Raw genomic sequence first — 6,455 nt, forward strand, 5'->3', positions numbered from 1 at the left:
CCTGCGTGAGTGGCGGAGGAACCGGCCGGAGGGTGGGGTGGGAAGGATTTCTTCGCCTCCGTCCCGCCCTCCGACGGCTTAAAGGGGCAGGACCCGGTTACCAGGCAGCGGCCGCCGCGGTGGCAACCGCGTTACCAGGGCTTTGTTACATACGCACCTGGGCTCGGGCCGAGGAGCTACGCGCCTCCGAAGGGCTGTCCCCGGATTGCACCTGAGGCCGCCTCGCCTCCTCTGCCCGGCCAGGTTGCAGAAAGAAGGGAAGCTCTCCTTTCCCTCTCGCTTGTTTTCAGCCTCCACGCGGTGGTGGGTGGTGGTGGGTGGTGGGTTTAAATAGAATACTTGTATTGCCCGAGTGTGGTTGGACACACAAGGAATTTGTTTCCGGTGCATAAGCTCTCAGTGTACCTAGTCATGATCATATACAACATGAAAATACATTCATCACAAATCGTGAAATACAACACTTCACCATAAATCATAAAGATGCCACACTTAGTCATAGTCTTAGAGTACTAACTAAGCAAACAACATAAATCACACTAGGGTACAAAAAAACCCACTATAAATTGTAAGATACAAGCAGCAAAGTTATAGTCCTAAGAAGATAAGGATAGGTGATAGGAAAGAGGAGGAGAATCATAGTAATACAGCTTTACTAAGTAGTTTGACAGTGTTGTTGGAATTAGTTGTTAAGCAAAGTGACAGCATGGGCGCTGGGGGGGGGGAACTGCCCTTATGTCTGTCTTAGTCGTTCTGGTGTGCAATGCACTATAGCATAGTCTTGAGGGAAGCCGTTGAAATAGTTTTATGTCCAGGATGTGAGGGGTCTGTAGATATTTTTGCAGCCCTCTCTTTTGCTCATGCAGTATATAGGTCCTTAATGGAAGGCAGGCTGGTAGCAATTGTTTTTTTCTGCAGCTCTAACTATCCCGTTGAAGTCTGGGTCTGTCTTGTTTAGTTGCAATGCTAAACCAGAAAGTTATAGAGGTGCAAATGACAGATTCAGTATTTCCTTTGTACATCGCCTTGTACCAGAATTAATAGGAAATAAAAGGTGGAAATGTTTTTAACCTACCTTCCTCCTCCACCCCTCACCTCATTCCAAAAGACTTGAAAGAGTTTGAACAGCAAATAGAAAGCTATTTTTTCAAAAAGATGTCCAGATATATTATATAGAAATATATCAACCTTAACTCGGTCAATCAAGCAATCTGATAATATATCGAACTATTGTACTATATCAAGAAATGTTGTATGATAATCTATTACCCTACCTAGTCAGTGCTTTTTTTGTAAAAGAAAAAGGTGCCAGAACTCACACACGTCATACAACCCGCCTTGCCTACCCTACAAGGTTCCATCCAAAAAAGGTGCCGGAACTCAGTTCTGGGTGTTCTATGACAAAAAAAGCCCTGACCGTAGTACTCCAGTAACATAAAAGAACTAATAGCATATAATAACTTGTGAGTACAGGTAATCCTTGACTTACAACAGTTTATTTAGTGGCCGTTCAAAGTTACAAAAAAAAGCGATGGACCATTTTTCACACTTACAACCGTTGCAGCATCACCCATGGTCACACGATCAAAATTCATATGCTCGGCAACTGGTTCATATTTATGATGGTTGCAATGTCCTGGGATCATGTGATCAGTTTTTGAGACCGTCTGACAAGCAAAGTCAATGGGGAAGCCAGATTCACTTAACAACCGTATGACTAACTTAACAAATGCAACGATTCACTTAACAGTTGTGGCAAGAAAAGTTGTAAAATGGGGCAAAACTCACTTAACAAATATAAGTTTTGGGCTCAAGTGTGGTCATAACCCGAGGACTACTTGTAGTGTTTCAGTTTAGGATGCGTTCAAGATAGGATGAAGTAAAGAGTAAAGGAAAGACAATCCTTGATGATTTCCTTGAGACATCTTGATAGGTATGAATCTCTTTAACAAACCATGTTATTTCTGTTTATTTGAAAGCTGGTTGCCTGAACTGCACTCCCACACAATTAAACATAACTGAAATTGTCTTGAAGGAATTTCATCAAAGCTGCAGAAGATCACTTGGAGTAAGTGAGATCTTTAATGATATTTGCTTCAAAATGCTGAAGAAACTAGCAACTTGAGTTCCCTACCTTTCAAGGCAGGTTTGGCATTATCTAGCCCAGTGATGGCGAACGTTTTAGAGACTTGAGTGCCCAAACTGCAACCCAAAACCCACTTATGTATCGTCGGGTGCCGGGGGGGCATGGCTGATTGGGTGGTTGTGGCCCATTGGGTGGGCGTGGCCCACTGGGTGAGCATGACTGCGATGGTAACGGCAGACTGGGTGGGATTAAAAGTTCAGTCAATCAATTCCAACTTTGCAAGATCTTTTTTTTCCCCGTGAGAAGTTGAAATTGATTGATTTAAACTTTTTTTTTGCATATGGCGGCAGAGGCCTAATTTGAAAAGGTTTTATAAAACCCAGCTGAAGGCCTAGGGCTGGGGCGACGACACACGTGCCCACAGAGAGGGGTCTTTGTGCCACCTGTGGCACGTGTGCCATAGGTTTGCCACCACGGATCTAGCCCATCTCAATAATAGTTGAAATGTCTTCACACAACGGGTAAACTGTGATTAGATTTAAGGATTAGATTCTGAAACGTTTTGCAAAGATGGCCTATCTGTCAAATCGAGGAGCAAAATCATGCCGCCATATTTTTGTTCTGTTCTTGGTTGTTTTTTGTGAGTTTGTATTTAAACTTTGGAATAAAAAAATAAAATTTTGAAACAAAAGGAAAAGTTCCTGTTTTATAACAGTACAGCATAAATCAAAGCACTTTCACAATAATGGGATTGTTAACGGAGGGTTTTGTATTTAGTTTCTGTTGTTGGGCTTACCTGTTACCTGTTTCCTTTTACAGTACATGAATGATAGGTCAAATTGTTTGTGTAAATACAGTTGTAGAAGCTTATATATTGTAGACCTGTTTTGCAAGGGGGAAAAACTGCTAGTGTTGTAATATATTTATCAGTATTCAGTAAGGGAGGACAATATATGTGTATTTTCTTTTTTTTTAATGCATTTATTTTTGTTCTGTGCGCTCCCACAGAGAGGGCCTCCTCAGGGTGCCTCCGATCAAAGAATGTCGATTGGTGGCCCCCAGGGGGAGGGCGTTCTCTGTGGGCGCGCCAGACCTGTGGAACCGCTTGCCGGTTGAGCTCCGGATGGCCCCCGACCTTCGCTCCTTCCGGCACAATCTAAAAACGTATTTATTTGAGCAATCTGACCTGGTTTGATGGGTTAGGGTTGGGGTTTTAATATGTTTTTAATTACTGTTTTAAACTTGGGCATTATATTTAATCGTTTTTTAACTTTTGTATTCTGTTTTTTATATTTATTGCCCTGTACACCGCCCTGAGTCCTTCGGGAGAAGGGCGGTATAAAAATATAATAAATAAATAAATAAATTAACTTGCTGTCAGGAATATTTCCAATATCCCACAAAGAAGACCTGAATTCTTGTTAATTTAAGCAAATAGAAGCTATAAGTTCCTTCAAGTGTCTTGGAATGGATTCTTCTACACATAGCTCACATTTCTTATTTAGCTGGCGATACTTTTGTTAACATTAACCCATGGTGACAATAACAGCAACGTATTGTTTTATCACAAACTAATGTGAAAACCTAAAAAAAATCCCTTTTTCCTGATTTTAAAAAGTTCAATGTGCTGGGGACTGATAGAGAATTAAAAAGGCTGTTACTGCTGCTAAAATTTTAAATATATATGTGTACAATATACTATTGTTTAAAAACCAAACTGTATTACATCTTAGCATGCTGTGTGAAGCAGCCATCACATTACATTACAAGGTGGTTTCTTTGGATTTAGCATGTTATATGAACATGTCCATTGTGATTGATTGTACTTCATAACTGAAAGGCTACACTGGTGTTTAAATAGAACATGTTGAAGCCATATCCAACTAAGAACGTTTTAAAAACTAAAGTTGAAAAAAGAGCTTTGTTTTTATTTTATGGAAGCCTAAAACATTAGTTTCATGATGCTACCTATACATGTGAGGAGGAGAAAGAATTTGGGGACGTGGGGTTACAGTGGCTACACAGGCTACATCAGTGGGCTAGAATTTTTCACCCTTCTTTCAAACATAGTCACTATTAGTAAGGTAACAACTGACTGAGATCATGGTAGCATACACTAAGAGTCATTGTGATGTCCTCTGGTGTCAAATCCATTAAATTGTGGTTGGTATAGATTATTAGTTTCCATTCATTACATATGACAAGAATTCTTCCAGAAATGCACCTAGAAGAGACTATAATTTAATATAAACATCTGGTGACACTTCTTAAAAGTCTTTGCTATGGGATTGTGTCTTCTTGAGTTTGAGAAGAGTTTTCTTTCATGAACTGAAGAGAGGTGCTGCCCTCACACAAAACTAAACCACTTCTTCCAAATAATTTGTGAAGCCTGAGTGGCAGGACCCTATTTTTATATGGCATGATGCTGCTTTTCCATTCCTTTCCAGGATTTGTGCTGCACATGGAGTATGTTTTCTTTAATTTTGACCAATATCTGTTCCATGGCTTACAATTATTTTATGGGGGATGTAAGGCTGGGCAGCACTTTGGATTCATTTTCAGAAGGGAGCTTTTTGGTGCACAGAGAGCACTTGTCTGCAACTCTTTAAAACAATTGCATATTTTCCTGTATGAATTATGTGTGTTACTGATAGATGCCATGTTTACACCTCTGCACATTTCAAAGTGTTAGTACATTACTAAAGCTACTTAGAGTCGCTATATCAATGAGAGGGGCACCATAAAAATTTAATTAATAAGCTAGGCTTTCCCATGTTTATGAATGGAATGATAATGCTTATTTAGCATCTTTTTTGTCCCATAAATTAAATAAAGGCATAAACAGGGAACCATCCTCTATTTTTGGAATCCAAGCATTCAAGCTGATTGTGTGCAGGATGATTTAAAAGTATACTCTTGTGAACTGAGTGAAATCCTATGTAAAATTGTATAAAATGCCTTTTGACTATTTCGAATTAACATTTTGCACATAAGTTCATGGTAGTTACATGTGATAAAAATATATTCTGTCAACCGACCAAACATCAGTCTGGCTTTTGTGTTCAACCTTGAAGAGTAGAGAAGAAATATAACCTTTAGGAAGTTAGATATATAGTACTATGATCTTATGATTATTACTGACTGCTCAGAAATTACTTTTTTTCAAACTTTTTATGAAGGTATAAACGGAACGATAGCAATATTTCTCTTACAAGACCATGTTGGAAAGTATTTTATCCCATAGTATAGGAAAATACTGCGTTCTGCTATCACCAGGATAAACCTCAGAGGAAGCTAGCAAATTAACAGTTAAAATTATAAAAACTTTTCAAGAACTTACTTATTTTTCCCTTAGGCCTTCCAGATACTTGTCTTCACAATGTCAGTTACAAACTGACCAGCATAAGCACTAAGAATACTGATCAGGCATAAGAATCTAGATTCTGTGGCATCTGATTGGTCTCTTACACCGGTTCTGGTCAAACATCATTTTATCTTAAAGTAATAATTTAGATAACTAAAACTGTCAGTCCTATTCTTAATTTGAATGTATCAGTGAGTCCACTTTATGGAGTAGACAGTGGAAATGGATGGGTCACAAGGACATTTTCCCCAGGAAACGGGATTTTTTGTGTTATTTTCTTTAATATTATAACTAAATTAATAATTATAACTATTTTCAGATTCATCTATTAAATATTACTTTCAAAAACACCTTTCCTTTATTTTCTTTGTTCAGTTATTCTATTGTAGCCATTAATCACATGGTTTGTTTCATATTTTTAAAGACAGCAGCTAATATTTCTTTCACTTGTGATTATTGTGCGGCTCGTTGAACTGGCACAAATATTGCATTAATAACTGAAATCATATTTATATAAATAACACTATATTTATAAAACACTTGCAGCGCTGTGCTGACTGTTCCATATATCCCTGCTCAAAGTTCAACCGTCTTACTCTTTTTTAATACTGCTTGGCAAGATCTTAGGAGTGCCATCTGCTGGTGTATTGAAACCTGGGCAGTTATTTAAATACAGTAATGAGGTTTGTGATGCTTGCAATACTTCCATTATTTTTTTAATCTAAAATGGGTCAACAGCAGTATGGAGAAAAACACTTCCATGGATTTAGTAAGCAAGCTAAGATTTTTTTCCTCCCATTTTAGGATTATGCTCAATAAATATAATGACCTTAAGACATGCCAAGTTTCACTAAAGTAATCCCCTCTATTACAGCGTCATTTAATTTGTCTAAAAGTGGTTCAGAGGCTCCAGCATCTGAATAAGCCCCATCCTTATAAGCCAAACAAGCTCTGGTCTTTAACTCCAGTAAAAAACATTAGCTGCACTTGTTGTTTATTGCATGG

This window comes from Vipera berus, assembly GCF_964194415.1.
Source record: "Vipera berus genome assembly, chromosome: 3".
In the NCBI taxonomy this organism is placed as follows: domain Eukaryota; kingdom Metazoa; phylum Chordata; class Lepidosauria; order Squamata; family Viperidae; genus Vipera; species Vipera berus.